This window comes from Melospiza melodia, chromosome 5 (genome assembly GCF_035770615.1).
Source record: "Melospiza melodia melodia isolate bMelMel2 chromosome 5, bMelMel2.pri, whole genome shotgun sequence".
In the NCBI taxonomy this organism is placed as follows: domain Eukaryota; kingdom Metazoa; phylum Chordata; class Aves; order Passeriformes; family Passerellidae; genus Melospiza; species Melospiza melodia.
The window spans coordinates 76259982-76285480 of record NC_086198.1 but is presented as its reverse complement, the minus strand read 5'-3'; the positions used below and the strand labels follow the sequence as shown (position 1 = coordinate 76285480).

Sequence of the window (25499 nt, the reverse complement as noted above, 5' to 3'; positions counted from 1 at the left end):
TAATTGCTGCGCACTCGCTGTGCTGCTTTTAGGGTTGATTCTTAATCTGTGTTGGCTTTAGTTAAAACTAGCAATTAGGGAGGGGGAAAATCCAGTCCAGCTGGAAAAATACCCATGGCTGTGTTGAGGTGGGGGCTAGGAATAGCACTGAATTTACATCTTTCGTGAGATGCTGCTGTAGCTCTGTGCTGTAAGCTCATTGCTGCTTTGGTTTTATTCTTTGCTTTTTAGAAAGTTGCTGTAGATCATAACATTATCATAAACCAGAGGTATTCAGTTTTTTTGCTCTGTGACTTACGTTTTTATACGGAGCTTTACAAAACCTTACCTTGAGTTTATGAATTCTCAAACTGCAACTGCTGCTGGATAATTCCTCTGTGCTCTGCTGGAAGCTACAGGTCTCTCCCTGCAGACAGGCTGTTTACAGCTCTGCTTCTTGTAATGTGACTATATGTGCCAGTAGAATTCTTGACAGTCCTTAATTGTCACAAATTCGGGTTTTTTGGTGTTTTTTTTTTTTTTTTTATTTAATAGAGCGAAAGAATTTATTTTCAAGGCATACAAACTATTTCTAAGATTGGCTTCCATTTTTTGTTAAATTAAATATAATGGTATAAAAATTTTGTTTCTCAGTAAGGAAATATTCTTTTAAGAGCACTTGTGTAATAAGTGAGGAAAAAATGCAACTATGGGCTAGACTTCTGAAACAGGTGGCTTTGGTATTTCTTTCTAGTCAGTAAACAGATTTGATGCCAGCAAATTTGATATAATCTTGAGTGAATGTAATGATCTGTACGATTTCCCTCACAGAATTCAAACTTGGTGGTTTTCTGAGGAGAGTTTTGAGGAAGAGGCATTTGCAAGTTTTTACATCTTTACTGTAGCAAGATAAAAACATGTGCATTATTGTGTTTGCATGTTTAAGTGTCCTGTAGTTTTACTGCTATGAAGTTCTGTGCTGAGAACAGTGCTTATAAACCAAAAACTGTTGTATTAACTGAATTGTTTTCTTTCTGTAGTTGATGATTATAAGTGTGAAAAATGTGAATGTGCTTCAGCTGAAGCAAGTGTTTTGGCTGGCATGTTGTGCCAGTGCGTTCATTGGAGCAGGTTCACTAATGCTGCAGAGGGAAGGAGGTCATTCACTGAAGCAGTATTTTTCTGTGACAGTTTTTATAGAAGTATCCAACAGAAAATGACTCACCTCTTCTCTTTCTTTGAGATTCACCATCAATATTAAATGTTAATTTGCACATATGGGATAGGCCTCTGAGCAGCCTGGGCTGGTGGAAGATGCCCCTGGCAGGGGGCTCAGAGCTAGGTGATCTTTAAGGCCCCTTCCAACCCAAACCAGTTTGTGATTCTGTGTATGGACTTGCATCATCTGCTGAAATTAGGTAGAGAAAACCCCTTTGAGCACTGAGAGACTTTGACAGAAGTAGGGCTAAAACTACTTCTGCCCCAAGTCTTGCTTTTTGAAGTGTAATTTCACAGCATGAACTGCCTTTGGCAAATCTCATCCAACATTCCATGACTTGGCATAGGAGGAAAGAAAAAGAATTTTGGAGTAGCTGATTTTGTTAATAAATAGAATTAAATAATAGAACAGAAAGTTTCAAACTAGGAGAGGCTGCTTAGCATGTTGATTGCTACTAGCATGTTTCTATGTGACAAGTGCTTCCTGAGGAGCCCTGGCAGTAAATCTTGCACCCACTGCTTTTCTGACTGGTAGAAATAGCTGTCTTCATTATTAAAGACTTGTAGCAGTGGTCAATAGTGAGTAATTTGTAAACCCCAAACTTTTGCTGTGCAAATGAGCCAGTCCTGCTTTGAGGGGAAAATGCATATAAATAAAACTTGCCCACTACTTCAGTGAATCAATGTGGCTTTTGCTGTGCAGCAGAGACACCTGAGGCAGGAGGGCATGAAGAAAACACCATGCTGATTTTCTGACTTTGGTGGCTCCTAAATTAGAACTTACTCTTGGACCATGCTGCACCACAAAGTGATTTGTGAAATAGTACTGTAGCAGTAACTCAGGCTGCAACTAAATATTTCTTTGTCAGTTTTAGGGTGGTATGTGCTTTATATTTGAAAAGTGATTGTGAGCAGATGTGAATGTAAGTTTCCTCTGCTGATTCCGTTGTGCAGGACATTTGACATCTGCTGAGGATCCTGTCCAAGGCTCTTCTGTGAAGTTATGCATCTTCTATAACAACAGATTCAAAAGAAGATATATTTTTAAAATTGTAGAAGTCCCTAGATCACCTAAGTTAGGCAGTTTTCATTCATGTAATTTAATCAGCCTCCTCAGGGGAATAGGAGAATATTACCTAGTCTTGCTACTTATTCAGCATTTCTCTTCAAAAATACTCTGGTTTTGCTAGGGCTGGGAGCAGGAGCTGTACAAACCTGTCAGTGGAAAAAGATGTAAAATGTAAAGCATGTGAACCGGTTCCTTTCCTGAGAAAAGCTTTTCATTAGAGGTAGTAATGCTTAAGAAGTACTGCTTATACAGATTTTGATCTCTAGTAATTTTTGCTTCAAATTTACCCTTTTCTCTGGCTACTTTTTCTCTCACTTTAAGGTATCATGTGTACAGTAACAGGGTTTTGTAGGAATGGATGGTAACATCTGTTACCATCTCAGTAAGCATCTGTTGTTTATTGAGCATTACCTTGCTAGCCTTTAGTCAAATTGAAGCAAGTCATTGGTTTCTTTGCTCAGCACCCCGTGGATGTTGTTTGCTGTGGTCTCCTCAGTTGAGAAGGTTTGGTGCTTGGGAGTTGCAGATGTTGTAGGGAAAGAGGCTCCAGGAATGCCCTTTTCAGAAGTACTGCTGTTCCAACCAGGGTGAGCTGAGATGGGCTCGTTTGCTGTTGGTTTCTCGGCTGTTTAGGTGGCCTGGAAAGGCCCAGGGTGGCCTTGGACAGCCCGCGCTTCAAAGGACGAGGAGAGACTTCTGATCTTGTTTCGGTCTCGGTGTTTATTAATTGTTTATCTAAAAGATTTTCTTTCAGCCCGACAGAGGTCTGCACAGCAGCCAGCCATGGGCACACTGAGAGCCCCCGGGGCAGTCACCTATCTTTATACCCGAAGTTACGTGTACAATATTTATCATTTTTCCCCAATACCTTCTACTCTTATTAACCGGTGCACTTCTAGTAAAGACCAATCCCAAAGTGCCACCATCACCACAGAAGATGGAGGCCAAGAAGAAGAAGAAGAAGGACAGGACACGCCCCAATTCCTCCATCTTACTTCTTTAGACCCCCCTGTACAGAAATCCTAAACCCCATGTTTTACACTCTAATTAACTTATCCCTTCACCATTCACCCAGTGAAATCTCCCCATCCTCATACAGGTGTCATCTCCTGTGTAGGATCAAAGTCCTGCACCAGACACTTCTGGCAACATTCCAGGACTCCTGAGCCCCCCAAGGGTGGTCTCGGCCACTCTGCACCCCCATCCTGAGGGGCTGAGATCCCACAGTTTGCCATCAGGACTCGGGTACAACAACTCAGTAAACGCTCCTGGTCTTCAATGAGTTTAAGCATTGCTGCTGCTCTGGGGAATTTCAGTCTGGCTGTTCTTCACTTGAGGCAAGGAAAGGCTCAGGGCAGAGGTGGCAGTGAGTGACTGCTGCCCGTGGGGCTGGCTGACCCCTGGGTGCCTGCTGCTGGGGCTGGGCTGCCTGGGGCCCCTCAGAGGGGCTGGAAACCTTGTCCTTGAACGTGTGGCCAAACAGGAGCAGCAACTTCTTCAGTCCCTTCCTAGCTTGCTCCCTTTGACCTTGCTGATTGGATTGCATGCTGAGGAGTGAGCTCTGCCTGCTCTGCTGGATTCACTTGGTATCCAGTGGAGGATCAGCCTTTCAGACTCACATCAGTTGCACTAACGAGTGGAACAACAAACGAATTTTTCACTATCACTTATTTGTATGGTTTTCCCTGCAGATTAATTAAAAATGAGCAATTATATATATATATAGCAAATATATATATATAGCAAATATATATATATAGCAAATATATATATATATATATATATAAAATAAATAAAAGCAAATCTCAATTCAGTTTTAGAACTGTGATATTATGGACTACTCTTTTAAACTGGGATTTGGCATATGTGTGCTCTTCAGACTAATCAAACATTCCTTTGCATTTTTAATTGACAAATGTCTTTTAAATCACTGATTTTTGTACCATATGTTACGTATGATTTTCAGATCTAGACTCAGGAAGTTTCAAAAAATAAGAAGTAAAATATTTCAGAATTTTGAGATTTTGTTTTTCTTTCATACACCTAACCGAAGTGCTGTAAAGAAGTCATGGAAACAGTAGTAAATGCAGTTAATCAGTAACAGTTTATGGGATTTTTGATACTTTCAAATCAAATGACTGGATGATTGTTGTGGTACAGTTATGCTCCAAAAACTAGGGGGTAAAAAAAAATCTAGGTTTTTGGTTGGAATCAGTAAACATCCAAAAGCAAATTTGGATTAAAAGCTGTAATTTGACTTGGAGCCATAAAAACTTAGGTTTTTGGATGTTGTTTTTGATTTGTTTATACAAATTTCAAATGTGTTGTATTTCTCTTTATGCTTTTTATTTCTTGAGAAATACATCTTGAGAGGTCAGGTGCACTGTTTCAGTTCTATTATAGCTTGTGCCAGATTGAACCAGAGAGTGTTGAGGAAAACCTTGACCCATGAAAACTGTCTTCTCTGTTTTTTCTATTGGCTGTTTTGTGTTGTTGTTGTTGTTTGGGCTTTTTTCTTTTGCTGCTGTTCTGTGTGTGTGTTACAAATGACTGAACATAAAGTCACTGTTGGTGCATTGTGACTGTGGAGATGAAGGATAAAGCATAGCCTGAGTTTGGTGTTTTAACAGGTGAAGCGATTTCTTTAGGTATTGTCACTCCAAAATAGTGATAAAAATCTATCAGGTGTGTACACTCGTGAAGCATCCATTCCACATAAAATCCATTGAAAGAACACATTGCTGCTGTTGTGCATTAACTGAGAGCTACCATGTACTTGGCTTTTTTTTAATCCAAAAGATCTTGTCTAGCAAAGCCTTGTGTGGTGACCTTGAATCAGCACAGCTTAAAGTGTTCCAGAGTTAGAGGGACTTGATTTTTCTCTTCAATTTCTACACCTGTTAGCTCAACCCAGCTGAATTGAACAGGAAGGTGGTGACTTCAAATATAAAAGGTTTCTGCCAGCAGTGAGATGTGATGGCCAGAGTTGTGTCCCTGCTGAGAGAGGGCCGTGGCTCGGGGCTGGCTCTGGGCAGCAGGGGGGTGGCTGTGAAAGTGTCACTGTCACCCAGCCAGGCAGGCCATGGGCAGGGCTGTGGCTGTGCAGGTGTCACACACACACTCACACACACTCACACACACACACAGAGCCAGGCAGGCCATGGGCAGGGCTGTGGCTGTGCAGGTGTCACACTCACACACACACTCACACTCACACACACACACTCACACTGTGGCTGTGCAGGTGTCACACTCACACACACACACACTGTGGCTGTGCAGGTGTCACACACACACTCACACACACACTGTGGCTGTGCAGGTGTCACACACACACACACTCACACACTCACACACACACACACACTCACACTGTGGCTGTGCAGGTGTCACACACACTCACACTCACACTGTGGCTGTGCAGGTGTCACACACACACACACTCACACACACACACACACTGTGGCTGTGCAGGAGTCACACACACACACACACACACTGTGGCTGTGCAGGTGTCACACACTCACACACACACACACACTGTGGCTGTGCAGGTGTCACACACACACACACTCACACACACACACACACTGTGGCTGTGCAGGAGTCACACACACACACACACACACTGTGGCTGTGCAGGTGTCACACACTCACACACACACACACACTGTGGCTGTGCAGGTGTCACACACACACTCACACACACACACACACACACACTGTGGCTGTGCAGGTGTCACACACACACACACTCACACACACACACTCACACTGTGGCTGTGCAGGTGTCACACACACACACACTCACACACACACACACACTGTGGCTGTGCAGGAGTCACACACACACACACACACACTCACACACACACTGTGGCTGTGCAGGTGTCACACACACACACACACACACACACACTGTGGCTGTGCAGGTGTCACACACACACTCACACACACACTGTGGCTGTGCAGGTGTCACACACACTCACTCACTCACAGCCAGGCAGACCATGGGCAGTGCTGGTCCAGCCCCAGTGGCTGTTGTCACTGTTGTCACTGTTGTCACTGCCTTGGCCAGCCTTGGAGAGCCAGAGAGGGGAGGAGGGAGCATGGGGCTCACACAACAAGTAGGGGGGACATGAGAACTTAAAAAGGATAAATAGGGAAGCATATGAGACTTCAGTTGGTAGCAAATAATATTTCATTAGTGTCATAATTTTTCTCTAGTTGTTTTCAGTTACTGGAAAGGTTTCCGTGATTTTCAGGTGAAATTCTACACAGCTAATGTGTCACTCTATTTTTAAATGTCACTTCAAATTTCCATATGATTTGAATAAGAGATTCAGTGTAAAGCACAAGATTCTATTTTGATTCCAAAGTAAATTTTCTTTCCTTACTGTGGATATTATTTTTAAGTCTACTAGTGCATAGCAAAGTGTGGGGTTTTTGGTTTTTTGTTTGGGTTTTTTTTTCCCACACCCTCTTGGGCTTAGAGTAAAATTTATTAGATGGTGAGTCTTCAAAGATAGTCTGGTGACTTCAGTTATAACTGGTGACTTAGAAATATTTTGGAATAAATTTATGACTTTTATAGGTGAATTAAGGATAAAATGGTTTTGTTTTTGTAAATTATTTTTTGTGAAGTGTTGGTGGCCAGAAGTATACAGTTAAATTTATTTGGATATGTACAATGTTTATGATACAGTATTGCAATGGTTTTTACTCTATTCACAGGCAGAAAAAATTAATAATGATCTTAGATGTTTGCTTAGATCTCAGCTGTGCTTATAAATCTATGGCTTTTCTCCTGTTTAGTTATATAGGGATTTTGGTAAAAAGTTAGTAAATTCTGTAGAGCTTTCCCAAAGCAAGTGAATCATACATGATGGAGAGGGACATCAGATATCAGTCCTTCATCCAAAGGAAAGCTGTTTCACCTCTGTGTGTCAAGGAAGGTTGGTGGGTGGGTTTCTGCACCTTGGACTCAGAGAGGACCATCCTGTTCTTTGATTCTGTTGCTGCTTTTAGCTCAATGTCTGTCTGTCTGTCTGTGTAGTTTTCCACTTTGCTTTCAGTCTGTTTAGAACTTGCACTGATCTTGATGCTGCAGAGTTATGTGGGCCATCTTATACTGAGTTTCTTGCCTCTCCCCTGGAAGGGGAATTAGTGCTTGCAGCATAAGGTGACGATTTGACAGGTGGGATGTCCACTTCTGACCTGCCACAGTCTTTGCTGTTGCCCTGGGACGCTTTCCTTGACTCAGCTCCGGTCTGTGAATGGAGATGTTGGTCTGGGGACAAGGAGAGGCCACACGAGGTGCCCCTGCCCTTGCCTCACCCAAGTGGAATGACAATTCTTCCAGTATGCTCCTATTTTCCCTCGCTGCAGAATCCTGGGGAGGAGCCAGGAGCAGGGAACACAGAGAACATTTTGCTGCACAGCTTGGAAGAAGGTGTCTCAGAAACTGTCCCCTGGCCTGCCCAGCCACCAGGAAATAAAGAGCTCAGTGAGAGCCAGGAGTGGGGAACAGAAGGCTGGGAAACGTGCTTAAAACCTGAATGCCAGCCAGCAAAGCTGCACTTGGGCAGTCTTGCAGATTATGAGGGCAGCCTTATTAATTGAACATTCTGGCTGGTGGAAAAGATGCCTGAGGCTTGGAGTCTTTATGGGTCAATATTTACCACTAAAGTGGGGAGATAACTCTCCACACCTCAAGCAAAGCACACAATGTCAAAATTAAACCTTTGTAGCTGCATGTGCTACTTCAGCTGCAGGTTCTGTGGGTTTGGGATCCTATCTAATGCGAGCTGGTTAAAGCATTGAGATAGATGCTCTCCCAAAAAGACAGGGACTTCTATTGTTCTTGCTTTTTTAATCAGCCATTAGCATATGGTAATGTGTGGAAGTGTCCCAGGTCAACAACAAAGACTGTGGCAGGTCAGAAGTGGACATCCCACCTGTCAAATCGTCACCTTATGCTGCAAGCACTAATTCCCCTTCCAGGGGAGAGGCAAGAAACTCAGTATAAGATGGCCCACATAACTCTGCAGCATCAAGATCAGTGCAAGTTCTAAACAGACTGAAAGCAAAGTGGAAAACTACACAGACAGACATATTGCTACTGTATAATTATAATTGTTAATAAAACATCATTAAGGTTTATATAATGTTTATATAATTTTGTATTTAAGCTTTTATTAAAAGAACTCTGAAATACTAAGAATGTTAAAAATTGCACAATTTAAAAGTGTTTAATAATTAGTTACTTAGGTTATCCTGGGTTTGTTTTTCAGAATATCACCTTTTTGAGGAGCTTAAGCTTATTTGTACACTGCCTGGTTTCTGGGATCATTACTGTGCCCACATATGTTGTTGAAATATGTTAGTTCTGTATGTATGTATGTTCTGTTCTGAAACTATATTTTCACTATATTTACACCCCCAAGGCAAATGGGAGAATATTATTGCCCATTTTCAGTAGTGTAGCTACTCAAGCCACTTTACAAGAATGAGGCAGATTTCAAGTGCCTTTTTCTCTTTGCAGACCTTTAATCAGAACTAGACACCTTCTAAATAATTCTGGTATTGGTTACTGGTATGAAGACTTATTGTGATACCAAATAGATGTTTTATGATAGAGGGAAAAGTGAGATCTGAAACGTTGTATTTGCTACATTGTTTCTTGTACTACAGTTTTTGCTTGTTTAATTTAGTCCTTAATTAGATGTGTTTATCATTAATGAATAGGATGAATTCAGTTAATTTGACTGAAACTCAAATCTAAATTTATTCTTTCAAGGATTTGATGATCTGAGAGAGTAATCTGGTAATTTTCCCCTCCCTTCTCTCTGTTGCTATGGTAATCCTAAATTGGAACCTTGTCTCTGCAGACTTTTTTTTCCCCTTTTACCCTTAAGTAAGTTTTATAATAGCTGTGCAGGCTATTCTCAAGCCAAAATATAGATAATACAGGTTTTCTTGTTGTTTTTTCTTTATTTGGCTGATTATAGGTGAAGCTGAAATTAAGCAGCTTTAACTTGCCTTTCCTTTTTCTAGCTCTCAAGAGACTTTGTGGCATGATTTTTTAATTCATGTTTTACACAAACATCATTTAGGGAAAAAGCAAGGGAAAAAAGGCTCACTAAAGCAAAAAGACCCAAATGTGTCTGAGTGTCATGAAAAGCTGTTTATAATTGTAACTGCAGAAGTGAACATTCAAATTGCAAAGTCCATAAGTTGTTAAGCTTCCAAATGTTCTTGCAATTCCAGTTTACAGCAGTGTTCAGGGCTTACTTGATGAGGAGCTTTCAGCTGCTCCTGGCATGGCTGAACTTCTGATGCAGCAGTAAATGCAGGTAATTCTGGCAACTGTAAAAAATATTTGTGCTCTTACTAAATGTTGGGTTTTTTCCATGCAGAAAAAAGTAGAGATACAAGATCTAGCAGGGTTGATAACAAATTGAAAAGGATGATCAGGAGTAAGCAGAAAACCTGAATAAGAGTCTTTGTGTGTCCTGTCAGGAAGCATGGGGGTAATGAAATAAGACTAAAAATAATTTAGATACTTGAGAAAGACTACATGGAAAGTTTGCCTTAATTTTCACTGAAGACATTTTGAACACATGCACATAAGTCATGCTGAAGTGAAGTTACAAAGATGATTTCCATGAAGATGGAGCCCACCTTGCAGGGTGCAGGTTAGTGGAACTGTGTAACATTTACTCTGCAGTTTTGAAGTAGGTGATTTGTGTAATTAGAGACTCAGTTGCAAGAATTGTTGTTAAATGGCAGGGCAGAAGATATTGGATGGCTGGAGACCAGTGAAAGTACTCACAACATCAGGAGGAAAAGGTGATTTGGGATAGTAATTGCATCATTAGTGTGACCTTAGTATGCAGAGATTTGTTTAAATTTAGAATGAAAAGCTGTTCTGTGTGGAGCTAAGACAAAAGGGTATGAAGTGACACAGCTCCCACCGGAGGAAGATTTGTCAGAGGAATCCAACAGCTCTTTTTGTGAGATCCCTGACTTCTTGGAGAGGATACATGGCTAGAGCTCACCCCTTGTAGCTTCGAAGCCATATAATGTGCAGAATGATTCCATGTAAAAATCAGAGGGATGTTTTTGTGACAGTTGATGTTGATTGGTGACAGGGTGTGTCAGGTATGGATAGAACTTGATGACCAGTGGATGATGTGTTGGAACTGTGTAAGCAGTGGAATTTGTCAGGACCAGTTTTGAGATTTAGTATTTTCATTTAAATCATTTATCCATTCCTACTTCTCGTGCCAATCTCATGATCTTCATCAGTTGTCAGTCATCACCAATAGAGAAGAAGGTTTTGCACAGAACAGAAACAAAGGTGAGACCTTAAGATATGACCAGTAGGAAAAGGAGTTGTATCAAAGAGCATGAAAAGAATTGTAACACTTCAGGATGACAGACCTCTCAGAGTTAGCAATGGAGATCAGTATTAGGATAACAAGTACACTGTTGTTGCCCTGCTAATATTTTTCTTTAAAGTAAAGGGATATTAACTTTTTCTGGTACTGGTGAAAGCTTACTTTAAAAGCTGCACATAATTCCTATAAGCCACCATCAAGTAAAAAGGACTAAAGGAGATCCAGGGACTAATTCCTGGAACTCAGACAGTGTTGTGTTTGATCTGGGGAAACAAATCATGGAAGAGGTTGCTCTTCATAAAAACAAGTGAAACAACACAGGTGGATAAAAAGAGCTTTTTATGGTTGAGGTGTAAGAACAAATGGGTATAAACTGTCCAAGAACAAACCTAATCTGGAAATTAGAAAAGATGGTTCCTAAGCAACGGAGGCATAGGAGTCTGCAACAGCCTTCCCTTAGGAGTAGTGGAACAAGGCTGTCTTTAAGGTGGAGCTGCTTAGCTTATGTAAGGGGGGGAGGGGATGTCATGTCATTTTCCACCCTACCTTGGGATTTGAACTGCTTGACCCAGAATATCCATTTGTTCCCACAATTCCTGTCTTTAACTAAAGATGGTACAAGAACTTGACCAGATACTGCCCTGACACCTGTGGGTACATGGGAGGTCTCTTTCCTGGACAAGTGCACCAGTTGCACTCTGAGGTATAGAAATGCTGATATCAGGGGATAAGAACTGTTAGACAAGTAGGATGTGTCAAATATTGTTTCATAGAATATGCTACATTGTGTTTTTTCTAGTGCCTATGTATTGAGTTTTGCCTTAAGAAACCCCAAGTCAATGCAGCATAGTTCGATAGATTTTGTAATGAATCCTGTATTGTTTTCTGCTGCTTCTGTCCTGTGTGATTGAAGGGAGCTGCCCACAGCATGTGCTCAGCTATGTCATTGTCTTCATATTTCTCTGAAAATCCTCCTTTGAGCTGCTTAAAAATAACTCCCATTGGTGCAAGCTGAAGGGTTGATGTAGAGAAAACACCCTAGACCTTGTTGCTGTGTGTTGCCCTGTTGTTCCTGTGTATTGTCCTAAGACTGGCCATCTAATAAATTTGAAACATTATTTTTTGAGGAAGCATTGTGCTGTTGCAGTAATGAGAGACAGTCCTATATCTCTGCCTTTTAGAAAATGATGGTTGTAAAGGACACTTGACAAAGAAAAGGGTTCTGCTGTCTTCTCCCTGACAGAAGAACACTAACTGGCAAATTGAGAAATTTATGTTGCCTGAGGTTGCAATATTTTTCTAATTTATTCAATTGTTAAGACATGTTCAATCATGATTTAATTCCTGCTGAGGTATTTCAGACCCAGGAGGGAACTTGTGAACACTCATTTGAGCAATTGTTTTATCTATATCAGCAGCTTGTATTACTGGATGTGGTTTTTGTATGTGCAGAAATACAGTAACTGGTTTGTATTTTTCTCTACTCCATCTCTGTTACTTATATGTTCTAAATGTTCATCTAGAAAGCTTCATTTTAGGAAGGAAGTTCAAGCATGGAAAGTGGTTTGGATAGGACAGGTTAGAAATTTAATGATGTTTGAAAGGTTCCTTCCTGACTGTGCCTAACGTTTTTATTGACTTCCCTTCAGCTGTTGGTTGAATTTCCTGTTGATTTTTTGGTCTAAATAATTGCCAAAGCAGTGCCTAGCCCTCTCTGTGTGCTAAGAGGATTTTTCTTGATTCATAAATTTAACAGTATTCTGATATTTTCAAAACTAATGTAGAAGACTAAGAACCAGATCCCTTTAAACTGCTGTATTTACACACAGTAATTAGTGTGAATGGTAAATAATGACATGGGTATAATGTCAGTGACATAAATGGTACTTTGCATGTGTTTAAGTGTTAGTGCTAGCTAAGTTACATCCCTAAATACAATTTTGGGAGAACAGTGATTGACAGTTAAAGAATAGTTAATACTTTAAAGCTTGAGTAAGTGTTCATTGTTATGTGAATATTGAGTAAATTCCATTTAACCTGTTTTATTATTTAGACATTCTGTCTTGTCATTTATTGTGGAACTGGTGTGGACTAGAGAGTCGCAGGTATTAAAAGAAAAGTCCCAAAGTCTGAAACTGTTAGTCAGTAGTCTCCAGAGCATGGATGACTTAGCAGGTGTCATCTCAAGGCTCTTCTAAGGAGGAGAATTTGTTTATAAATTTTGAAAGAATGTATTAATGTGTGTACTATAAGAAAACTCTACAAGTGATTATCTTGACTTTTTATTCTTGAAGCATGTTTTAAAATTAGACTGTATTGGATTTGTCATGGTAACTGAAAAGGTGTCAGATTAAAATAAATAGTGTTATTGCCTTGGAGTAATAGAAATAATTACTGAAAAGTCAAACAATTCTTTTCTTCTAATTTGTTTAAGGCATATGACATTGGAAACTTAACAGTTTCCTGCTTCTAGTGAACCAGGTAATATGTTTGTTAACTAATAATATACTATTAAACATCAGATAGAAGAAAAAGGACTAAAAAGAAAAAAATTCTAAAAATTCATATACAGAAAGCTGGCTGTATATTAATTTCTAGACTTTTTTTCTTTTTAGTCCTTTTATCTGTCAAAATTGAAGTGGAGTATTGCTCAATTGTCTTAAACTGAAGTAATCTTTTATTTATTGTGTGCTCTAGAATAGCAATCCCTGCAGATGTGGCCTATGCTACAGCTAGTTCTAGAAAGGATGCAGTCAATGTTGGAATAATGTCTCATTTGTGTTTTCAGCAGTGTGTTTAGATCTGGCATTTTGGTCTCTTATTTCATGAGAGTCATATCAACTTTTTTTAATATTATGTCTTGTTAGCTGGTGTCACTTTTTAAAAAAGTGACTGTCCTTAGAGGTAATTTTTCATGTTGACACTGTACCTCACAAAAAAATAAAAGCTGACTGTTTTATAAAGGGAAGGTTCATGTTGCTATGCAGTTTGATCTTTGGAGGATGAATCAGACAAATCTCATTTCCCTCTCTTCTCCCAAAGAACAGTGTGTGTATCTCCTTGCCAGGGCTTGCTGGCTTCCATCAGAGTCCCTGGGAGCAGCTGGGGTGTGCTTGTGGGGAGGGTGCTCTGCAGCACCTGCACAGAAGGGATTTGCAGCAGGGAGACACAGAGAGAGCAGTTACCGCACAATGGGTGCTTTGGCTTTTGTTGCCATCAGTTTCTCTTTTGGTTATGAAATTTTAGAAAATGGAAACAAGTTAATTTGAGAATGGAAACAAGTTAATATAAGCCTTGTATAGCTTGCTTGAGACTTGGAGGAGAGCAGGGAACTTAAGGATGACATCAGGAAAGTTCAGGGGTAATGTTGATCAGAGACCTATAAGTAAGAATAATTTAAGCTGGTGAGATATATTGCTATTGTGTGTCATTGCATATCTTCATAAAGCCATCTGAATTTTATCAAGGTTGATAGAGGTTCAGGAGACTAAAAGGGGGGAGATGAAGTATTATCTGTCTGTTGTTAGCTGATAGATTTATGAAATTCTGTAGTGTCTGGTACTAATAGGAAGTAAAATAGTGAGCAAATATGACGAAGGGGAGAAAATGAAGGTTGGTTTAGTTTGGAGAAGACAGATGAGAAAAACTGAAGTAAATAGAAAAGTATGTTGATCCAGTGAGGTCAGAAACAGGTTTAGAAATCTGGATTGCCTTACACTAGGGATTTCTGTAGGATTTTTTTACATGTATTATGTTTGCACACTTTTAAAAAGTCACATTCTATCTTAGCCCATGGGACTTTCTGCTATGAAGTATTGTTACAGTCAAGAGCTTAGCACAGTGCAAAATAAGATTATACATTTTATATCAGCTATGCTTGGAATGTTAGAACATATGTAACTTTTCATGGTGTAAAGAATAAATTGTTACATTGCTGCAAGTGTGTGTGTGTTATTCTGTTCTTAAAACTGCACGCAGGCAGTAGTTAATCAGGATATTTTGAGAGTTAAACCATTAGCATGAGTTTGACAGTTTTTGCCCCTTTAGACAAAGTTTTGACGTTTGCTTATAAAACCCTAAATGGTTTTGACTCTGACAGCTACAGAAAGTCCTTGTATACAGAAAAGAACACTACAGAATCTCTTCCTAATGAAATCAGGGCAGTTAACTGAATAAACATCAGACTTTATATTTGAACAATAGAATTGCTGAGCTTGTTTTGGTTAAAAAATAAAGAGAAAAGCTGTAAGATCTGAATATTCTAATTTCTACCTTCAAAGAAGGTGAAGTTGAATGGCCAGTGTACATTATATATATCCTGTGTGGGGACTTCTGGGACAGACTTCATAGAGTATGCTGGTTTCTGGATATGCATAGAAAGGTAACTGTTCAAAATGGGATAGTAAATGCCGTTAATCATGGGGCCCTACAGAATACATTTTGGAAATATTTCTGTTGTGTTTCATAAGCTTTGTTAGATGCTTTGTTACTGAACAGCTCTGCCAAAGTGGGAGTTGCTTGGGGCCTAATATGCACTTAAGTTTGTGGATGTGTTAGATCCTATGGAAATCCCTTGAGGGCAAGAGCTTGTGTTGAGCAGATGTGATTGCAGGTTTGGATTGGCAGGGCTTGTTTTCATGTTCCCTCCCCTGCTCTGTGTGGTGGCAGCTCCCAGCATGGCCACACACACAGATGTGCAGCCTCAGCCTTGTGGCCAGCTCAGTGTGGAGATGGCTTCCCACAAGGAAGAGTGAAGGTAATACTGTGCTCTGGAGAGAGCACGGTGCCCTTAGACTACATGGAAAGAAAGACTTATGGAGTGGATTTTTCTACATATAAAATACAGCTGTTGTAAAAACAAATACCACAGTTCAGCTTTAATGCAAGTGATTATTGTTTCCATTTGGCACAGTTGTTTGGCTCCTCTCCTTGGAGAGCTGCTTACCAATTTCTAAGGTTTTGTTGAGATCACTTGGGCTTCACATGGGCAGAAGTTGCTGGCCTGAATCCAGCTGCACGCTGTTCGGGAAATCGCTTTAAAAGCTGGGTTTAGAGTTCTGGCTTTGAATGCTGCATACATGTCATGGTGCTTTGCAATTTTTGATGCCAGTAGCCTCTCAGTGAACTTGAAAGAACTGCACATACGTATTTTGGCAATAAAACAGCAGCAGTTGGGTTTCTAGAAAGAGTTCATTTTACAGCTTGGGTCGGGAATGAAAGTACTTAGTGCTGTGTGAATTATTCAGGATCTGACTCCCAACTGATTTGACACATCTTTGTATCCTTGATGTTCATTATTTTTAACTTAAATTTCTGTTTCTGGAATTATAAGCCCTATGCTGGCAGGGTGTGGTTTTTAGAACACAGTGGGGAAAAGTCACTACTAGTCAAACATAAACAGGAGTACTGGTACTGTATTTTTAGAAGTTTTCTAGGTATTGGTGGTGGTAAGGTTGAAGGATGAGAGTACATCCTGTCTGTGGATGGAGTTGCTGTTGCTTGGATAGGGATCTGAATAAAGAACAATAAAGGTGATATAGCCAGTGGAGTTTGTTTTAGACAACCAATAACAAGATTGATATTTAAAAACACTGTTTTTTTTCCTATTAATCTTCAAATGTTTGTCAACTAAAATAATCCCTGCCTAGAGATAGTCTTTAAAATGAACATTATCCATCCATAATCTGGAAGTAGGTGATGTTTCAAACAGGAGCCTTTCATGTTTTGCACTGGGACTTGAGTTCAGTAAGTGCACGATGCCCAGAAGCACAGTTTCAGTTTGGTTCTTTTGGGTTTAGTAACAATTTAAAATTAGTTTTGTAGAACATTAAAGCTGTGCAAAATGGTGTGCATGCTGTCTTTAGGTAATGTTTGGGGATGAACCCTAACAGTGGCCTGGTGTGCTTGGGACTGGTGCTCTCAAAGCTGTGTGTGTGGAAGAGAGGAGGGAGAGCTGATGTGCCTCTCCTGGGGTTTTGGGGTCATGGCTGAAAACACCCAAAATGTAAATGCTTCCAGCCTGGCCTCTTCAGGGAAGGCAGCCTCTATACCAGCAGAGGATGAGTTGCTGTCAGTTTACCTGGGCTGTGGTGTGTGAGCTCGACAGCCAGTTCTGCTCCTTGTCCTCCTGCAGTGCAAACAGAACCCTGGGCCATGCTTGGTGCCTGTCCTTCTGTGTTTTGTGCATGCTGCTTTCTTCTGTTCAAACTTCAACCAAGGAACGTAACCCTCTGCAGGAAGGTCCTGCTTCAAAAGTAAAGAAGATGATCTAATAGAAAGTGTGAGAATGGCTGAGATTCCTGAAATGTTCAGGTCTGGGCTGGTTCTGATTCTGAAAGTGGCTTCACTAAAATGGCCAATAAATACCGTGTTTACATGGTTTGCAGTGACTGGAGAAACTGGACTGCTGCTTTTCTCTTCAGATATAACTCTGAAACCCTGCAGAGGAGAGTAAATAACATCTTTTTGCCACTGCCAGGTGCAAACAATGAGAATCTGAGCTGGAAGAGAAATTCTGGGTTTACATGATGTTAATTTATGCAGCCATGTTCAGTTGAGTAATACTTGCCTGACAAGGGAGAGCACAGTCAGGAAGATGGTTTTCTCATGGGGTTTCATCTGTTACCACGTGGGTGTACATGACCCTTGAGGTTTACCCAGAAGTAGGAAACTGCTTAATTTTTGGGCGGGGAGCACATTCACACTTGCCTGTGAAAAAGAAAAACACAGATAAGCTGCTCCTAAAATAGAGTTCGTAGGGGTTTATTGACATGCTATTTCCTAAGATGGAAAGAAGAACAATCTAATGCAGGAAAATGGCTTCTAGTAACACTTTAATTCATAGTTGATATGTTTTAATCTGTAGGTTAAAGTCATCAGGAACATTCTGAGATGGAAAAGAGAGTGCTCTTGGTTTTGGGAGCTGTGCAATGACATGAACTTTGTCTTACCGTCACTTCTGGGACTTCTATGAAGATAGTGCTAATATCCATTGTATAGGGCATGTATTTTAAATACTCTCCAGAAATGTTTGCTGATAAAAGATGGTGTAACCACTGTTTTCCTAAAATTTTCCAGCTACCTGAAGGATTTACAAATATCCAATTAAGCACTATGCAAAATAATTTTTTTGAGTTTGAATAGCCCTGACTGTTAGCTGTCTGTTTGGAAATAGAACGACAATGCATATGTGAGGTTCACATTTCAAAATTGCCTTTATGTGCAAGTGCAGTATAAAATCTCACATGGAAGGTTTATGTCAAGATTAATACTTAGCTTTGCATGCTTCAAAGATATCTGTTGCCTCTTGTGTATAGGCTTTTTAAAACTGTCCAATTCTACTGTGTTAAGAGAATAAATTTTGTCCTAATTTGTGTAATTTTCTGTCTTTCTCTCCCTCCCCCATCAAAACTGGGAAGTGCTATAAAAGAACTGGGGAGTGTCACTCAGAAGAACCCAAGTTGAACATGAAGGAGAAAGTAATGAAAAATTCAACATCTCTGCTGCCTTTATCTGCCGCATTCAAGCCTGCTTGAAATCTCTAGTTTTCTAATATTAAGCTTCTACTTTATTTATGTGCTTGGATTCACTGTCTTCTTGCTTGATCTGATAACATACCCATCCACAACATTTGTGCTGCTTATATATGAAACTTGCTGGTTCCAGCATAATGCCTGCACACTCTAATCATGCAGCAATTTCTGAGTTGCTTGGATGCTCTACCAGAAAAAATTGGCAGAATTCATGCATCTAGTAATGAATATTCAGGTTAGTTCCATCTCAAAAATCTCAACTAACCAGCTAACTAATCATAATAATGCAGGGTTTTTACTTGTGAGGCATGTGCTGTAGGATCTCTGAAGTTGTGGGCATATCAGTCATGAATTCATCAAGAAACTTGAATTTCTCCTTTTGGCAGTTTCCAGGTGGTGGCACATTCTGTTACTTAGCCTCTTCATCCTTCCCTGTGTGCTTTCCTAACGTTTTGGAACAGCCACACTAAGTCTTTAGAACCGCGTTAACATTTCCTGAAAAATGTAAAGAAATTACATTTTTAAATGTAATTAAATGATTCTTAAATTTGATGCTAAGGGGTTATTACATAATAATATTTTGAGTAGCAACAAGTGCTGCTAGAGTATACTTAAAATTTGTGATGTCCTCACCTCACAAATCCATCAACAACATGGAATATTGTTTAAAAAGGGCAGGTTTAGTCTACCTCTGATTCAAGTAAAAATGGCAAAAGGGTGGGGGTGTAAGTCAAAATCTCTGAAAACTAATCATCACTGTTGATGGATAGGCAGGTAACTTTTATTTTGTTCCAAAACTGTATCTCAGAGCAGGAGCAGAGAAAAACTCAAGCAGGTTTAATGATTGTGAAGCCTTACCATCACAGAATTAGCTGTCATTTTGTACAACCTAACTTCAGTGACACTGTTGCTATATGTAAGGAACACACTAATACTTTTTCAGCCTGGAAAGCAAAACTGATTTGCTTATGCACTTTTTGTTTGCCCTTGCTTGAATAGGATGTCTTGTCTCCAAATCAGGATGTATAAGAGCTTAAGAAAGAGCTGTTATTAAGGTCTAATAATTTCTGGTGAATGAAGAAATTGAAGTAGAATATTTAAATTTTGCAATCTTTTTTTTCAAAACTCTTTCATAAAACCCACAATCAGAGCAAACTGAAAAGCAAAATCTGACAATTCATGGGCTTGAATTTTAACATTTCAGTTTGTTAATAGACTTTCTTAATTAAAAACACCCCAAAACTTCAGTCTTTATTTATTAACTCCAGTAGGTCTAGACTCAGATGTCTTGTGGATCAAACCCCACACAGAATCTTTTCATACTCACCTTTTTTAAACATTCCAGCTTCAGCTTCTTACCAGTAATAATAAATGGAAAATTTTTCATTTAGGTGTGATCTTTTCCATATTAGAGGTGAGATAAACAAGCTGAGTCTTGGTGCCTGTGTTCCTGTGTGGCCATAGACAGTTCAGAGGGATTTTGGGCAAGCCCCCTTCACTGTTACTGTCTGTGGGGTTTGTATCCTCAGACTGTAGTGTGGGATTCCCCTTAACACTCTGATAAATTCTATGGCTGACTTGAACCCTTGGAATACAGAACTTTTAAATTTGCTCTAACATTGTCACTACAATTGTATTTAAATCTAAAATGATCTGGTTTGAGGTTTTTGTATCTGATCAGTTTAAGAGTTTATCCCAGGACATCTTGTGTTCCAGAGGGTAGTGTCCAAATGACTAAGTCAACAGATTCTTCATTCCAGATTCAGAAATTTTTTCAGTTTTTAACCTAAATGAACATTTAAAAAACCCAACCAAACCCATAAAATAGCTCTCATGCTTGCACAAAGTGAAACTGTAGTTTTACCAAGTCGAAGGTGATGTTTTTACTGTTTGTATGTAACTGAGGGAAAAAGAGTCTAACTACTTTTCTCTTCCCTGTCAATAAATAAATAAATAAAGTCACCAAATGTCATCCAGCTGTTCTGGAAGAAGTTACTGTTGCAGAGTAATTCAAAGGGTTAAATGACATTGCTCTGTTCATTGCCAACAGGCTTCAGAAATCGGATCTCTTGCTATTCAGTCTCCATGAAAATAACTGGATCCTGGCCAGAATGGGGCCGCTGTGCCTGAGCACTGCTGCTTTCAGTTGACCCTTTATGCATTGTGATACTGATATTTTAGGTGTGAATACTTAAAGTTACTGAATTTTCTTACATTTTTAAGGTATCAGAGAAGTATCTATTCCTGCTGAAAAATGAGTTTTAAGTTCTTCTGTCATTTGTAGGAACTTTTGTTATTCACAGTGCTTTTTGAAATTTTGACAATGGTGAGCATTATAGTTACTTTACATTTTAAACATAAGTTTTCCAGGTTTTTTTGTATTTGTGATAGCATTGGGTATAATTTTGAGATCTGTTTTTTCCCTAGAGACTGATCTAGTATGACCTTGTTGAAAAACCTAACAAACATGTAAATAAAATTATATTTTCACATCTTATTTTAGAATGTCCTGTCCCCTTTATTTAAAAGGAGTGCTGTATAGGTAATACTATGAGAAAAATTATAAAACCTTATGGGTAAAGTGAAACAGTGCTACTGTGGTCACATTGCATAGTGGAGGAGCTCATTCATTTTGCTTATTATCTACTTTGTTACTGAACCTACAGCAGCTTGTTTTAGCCAGCTCTAAACTGTGTGCAGTGTTCAAAGGGGCTCTGGAGTCTTCTGCCTTCTGCTGAAACTGCTTCTGACCTGCACAGTTCTCATGCAGTGCTGCAGCCTCCCCATTGCTGTGGGAAGAGCCTGTGCTGTGACAGAGGCACCCCCAGGTTTACAGGGGACAAGGTAAAGCCCTGTCCTCACTCACAGGTCCTGCCTAGTTCTCACTGCTGTCCAAAGCCACAGGTGCAGCCGCTGCCCATCCCTCTGAAGCAGCATTGGATTGTCCTCTGGTAAGTGCAGATGGCTTTGGGGCTATGTGGAGTACTCTTAGGGAACCTGGGGACTTCCATGGCTTTAAGGCTGTTGTTTCCTAAGAAAACCTGAGTTCAGATTATTGTACGTGGAAATTATAGACATTTTCTTACCTGATTATTACATTGGCAGATTGAACATCCAATTTCGCTTCAGTGCATTTCTTTAAGCAACTTATTTGTTCATTTGTGTCTTTTTACAAATCCAGTCTTGGAATTAGAAGTCTAGCAGCTTTTATAACTTCAGTTTAAGGCCAGTGTTCATTTTTGGGTCAGACATGCTGACCAAGCTTTGCTTCTTGGATAAAGCTGGGGCCCTGCCCTTGGAAAGCTGGTGATCTGATTTGACCTGGGTTCAAAAATCTCAGGGCAGTGGCTTATTGGTGTGTTTGGTGTGAGGCTTGGGAAGTGCATGTGGGTTCACAGAAACCTAAAAATAAGCAGTATTTGGGTTAAACCTCTTTATTTGTATGGACTAGTGACCTTGATAGCAAAAATAAATATCCATTTAGTTTCTCGTACTGCTGCCACCATCCATGAATTTTAATGATGTGAAAAATATTTTAATTTTATGTTGTCTTGGTGCTTTCTACACAAGTAGAGGATGAAAGTGTGAATTAGTGACTTGACTCACTCTCGTGCAGTTCTGTTCAGTGTGTGTAGCTGAGTCTCTGTGGCATCAGTGGTGAATTTTATTGTCCCAATAAAGCAGGCTGGAAAAATACTTGGCACCAATGTTTTTTGTTCAAAAAATTGTCAATAAGGCATAGAGTGATGGTGTTTCCAGTGCAACCCTTTTTATTATACAGGCTGTTAAACTTAACATTTAAAAAGCATTAACCTGAACAAGTCAGTTTCCATGGAGTGAACTGCTGAATGCATCAAAGAAGCCAAGAGAGACCTGCTCAGGTATTTTGAAACTTTTGTAGCTTTTGTAGCTGAAATTTCTTGGGTAAGGTATTCCTGAATGATTCAGGAATTTGCATTTTGTGCTACTGAAGATAGTTAAAAAATAAGAAGAGTTATTCTACCTGTTCTGACAGAAGACCTGTCCTGATAGCAAGTCTGATCAGTTTGACCTGAGCGTAGGAGAAGGATTAAGGAGGATTTTTGGTTCTGTCTCTGAGTCTGACATTCAGTCTCCAGCTGTCAGCAGCCTACCAGCACAGGAAGGTGCTATAAAAAAAAAAAAAAGGTGTTGGAAAACTGGAAATGCATTGGAAGCTGCAAATAACATGAACATATTGTGCCTGTGGAACTTATTTTTCCTAAAGCTGAAGAAGGAAGGGCAGGGTCATAGTTTTCAGAGCAGATTCCGATCTCAGTGCAGACAGGTAGTAGAAGGAGTTCTGGAAGTTGTATTAAAATATGGGTTATACAAGTATTAAAATCCATGAAAACATGGGTTATACAAAGGTTTTTAAAGCTAAAAAAAATAGTTTTTATACAATACTGAGTATTGTATAAAATACAATACTGAGTATTGTATAAAAATGGTATTGTATTGTATATATGTGGCTAGGAAATTTCCATTTCTGGAAATTTCAGTATTGTATATATGTGAAATAGTTTGTTAGTAGACTATTTCATTAGTATTGTATATATGTGGTTAGGAAATTTCCATCTCTGTTCAAGGGCAAATGTGTCTGTTATTCACTCCCAAGTGTTACATGTCTCCATACTTTTGTTAGCAGGACTGAAAGGCCCTGTCACCTCTGTGACCAGTTCATTTTTCTGGTTCACTGAATATGCCAAGCTACCAGTCCTGCAAGTTACACTTCTACTCTCCAGATTGTTTTTGTAGCCTTCTGTGAACTCTGATACTTCATGTCTATTATTGAAATGGGTGAAATAATATTTTAGTAATGGGGGGGGGGTTTGAAGTTAGGGAAGGTAATTTTTCTACTTCTGTTTTTCATTGATTTTGCTATTACAGTGGAACACCTGGCCACAGGAGAATCTTGGCAATTTCTGTGTAGTGATCTGTGACAGATCCTGAATTCCCTTCAAATTTTGCCTTTTCAGCATTGAGTATTTCTGGTGTAATTTTTGTCTCCATTTGTACTCCTTTGCATTAGCTGTGTTAAAATGAGTTTGTGATATTACACTATCATTAAGTAAAAACCACAGAATCAAGAAACTTACTTGAATTGGGAATCAGATTTCTGCAGTAAAATTGCAGGCAATTCAGCTTCAGTAGTATTTGGCAGTGTAATTATAAGGACTCATTTTGGGAGGGCTCTTTAAGTGCAGGTTTTAATCTCAGTGTTGCAGTAACTTAATGAAATAAATTTATCTGAAAGCCACGGGACTGCTCTGAGCAATAACACTGAAGCCCGTGTTTTTCACTGAACTGTAAGGAATTATTGCTGGGCAGAATCCATACTTGCTCTCTGTGCCTGAAGAAATGTAAAAGACACTGGTGAAATTCCTGATTTGGCATATGTATGCACATTTTGTGATACATTTGTGAAACTCTTAGAGTTTCAGCAGAAAAGCTTAGGTGTCTGTGGCTTAAGATACTTATTTAGAGAGTTGCTTTGTGTTTTATGAACAGTGTGACATTTTGTTTTCTGTTATCACTTTCCCTAATCTTTCATGAATTTATGCAATGAACACTTCCAGAAGTGCTGTATGAGAAACGTATGGAGCTAGTAGATAAGTCTCTGAGTCAAGGAAGTGAAAGAAAGGTAATTTTGATGTTGAGTTAATAAGTAGGTTTGAAACTGTTAGTTTTTCACAAAATCTTTTGATGCTAGAAATGGCAGTTCTGTTGTTTTTTTCATAAATTCCTTAGCAGAAAAATTGGAGAAAGAAAAGAGTGGAAAAGGTGAAGTTAAAAGGCTGGTAAGCAACCAGGTACCTTGTCAACAGGAGATATAAGTTAACAGTTTGAAGAGGATTTTTTTAATCTTTATTTTTTAAATAATAATTTTGATTTTTAGATTTGGACTCCTTACCATTTTAATTAACTTGGAATGAGCTCTTGGAAATTTGATCTTTCCCTCATAAATTAATAAATCATGTTAGGGTTTAACAGGAAAGTTGTATCAATGGTGAGCACAGGCTGCAGCTGTACCTTGCAGTGAGGGGAAGAGCAGCAGAGTGTGCTGCCCTGCTCCTCCCTGTGCGTCCTTCTCAGCTTCCTGCAGTGCCCACTCTCAGGGATACAATGCTTTTCCAGGTCAGGGAGGAGAGTTCAATGATTACTGTTTCTAAAAGTTTGATACTTTTGGACTTTTAAATCCTTTATTAAAAGCAAGGAAATAACCTCTCTGTGTTTTAGCTTTTAAATTGATTTTAATGATTTTATTCTCTCTTGTTTGCAAGGACTGAATTATGAGTTCTGACCCATATATACTGAAACTTCCGCAGAATTTAGACAGCTGTCTTTAACAAATATCCCCGCTGAATCTGTCCATTCTGGCATTAATCTTATGTGGCCTTTTGCTAAGAATCATAGAACATAAAACATAAGCCCAGGTTAAAAGGGATCTCAAAAGGGTCATCTGAGCCAACCTGTTGTGGGAAACGTAGCCTAAGTGGGATTATCCAGCACCCTGCCCTGTTGTGTCTTGACTATCTCCAGTTGATGGAGATTCCACCATTTTCCTGGTGAGAACATTCTAGTGACTGTTCTCAGTGTAAAAATTGTCTTTCCTATATCAAGGTGAAACCTTTTCTGGTGCAAACTACACCTGTTACCCTGTGTCCTCTCCATATGGCTCCTTGTGAAGAGAGATCCTCCGTCCATTTTGTAGCCAGCCTTAAAATTCTGGGAAAGTGTGATGATGCAAGCATTTTCTTCTTCAGGGAGAAGGGAGAGGACCTAACTCCTCATTTAGGCTTTCCTCATAGAGTAGGATCTACAGTCTTTGCTCATCTTCGTGGCTTTCATTTGGGCCCTCTCCAGTCCATCTGTTCCTTTTTTTGAGCTGTGTGACCACAGCTGCACACAGGAGTGCTCCAGGTGGGCCTGACAAGCTCTTGGTGGTTTGGGATGGTGACATCTCTCATCTCTGCTGGTGGTGTCCCTGTGGGTGCATGGCAGCATCTGATGTGCTGTCACTGCTGCAGAGCTCCACTGCTGGGCCCTGTTCAGCCCCCCCTCAGCAAAGGATCCCAGCCTGTGCCAGGCTCTTTGGTGTCATCACTGCTGCAGGACCTTGCACTTGTCCCTGTGAACTCCACATTCCTCTTGGCAGCTCCCTGTTCCAGCCTGTCCTGCTCTGTGAGATGGCTTTCCCTGCTGGCATGTGCACCTCACTGCCCAGTGTGGGGTCACCAGCAAACCTGGGGACAGTGCTCACACTCTTGTCATCCAGGG

At 39.8% G+C, this 25499-nt stretch overlaps 1 protein-coding gene across 17 annotated transcripts in view; it reads left to right on the top strand.

Annotated features, from left to right (window-relative positions):
* ADD1 (adducin 1) overlaps positions 1–25499 on the top strand; it is a 64373-nt gene that overhangs the window by 843 nt on the left and 38031 nt on the right. For 14 of the 17 annotated variants that reach the window (XM_063157469.1, XM_063157474.1, XM_063157475.1 and 11 more), the window contains exon 2: positions 18087–18435. The exons of the other annotated variants lie outside the window; for them this stretch is intronic. The gene's annotated coding sequence lies outside the window, so the exon portion shown is untranslated. The remainder of the gene's footprint in view (positions 1–18086; positions 18436–25499) is intronic. 17 annotated transcript variants of the gene reach the window in all.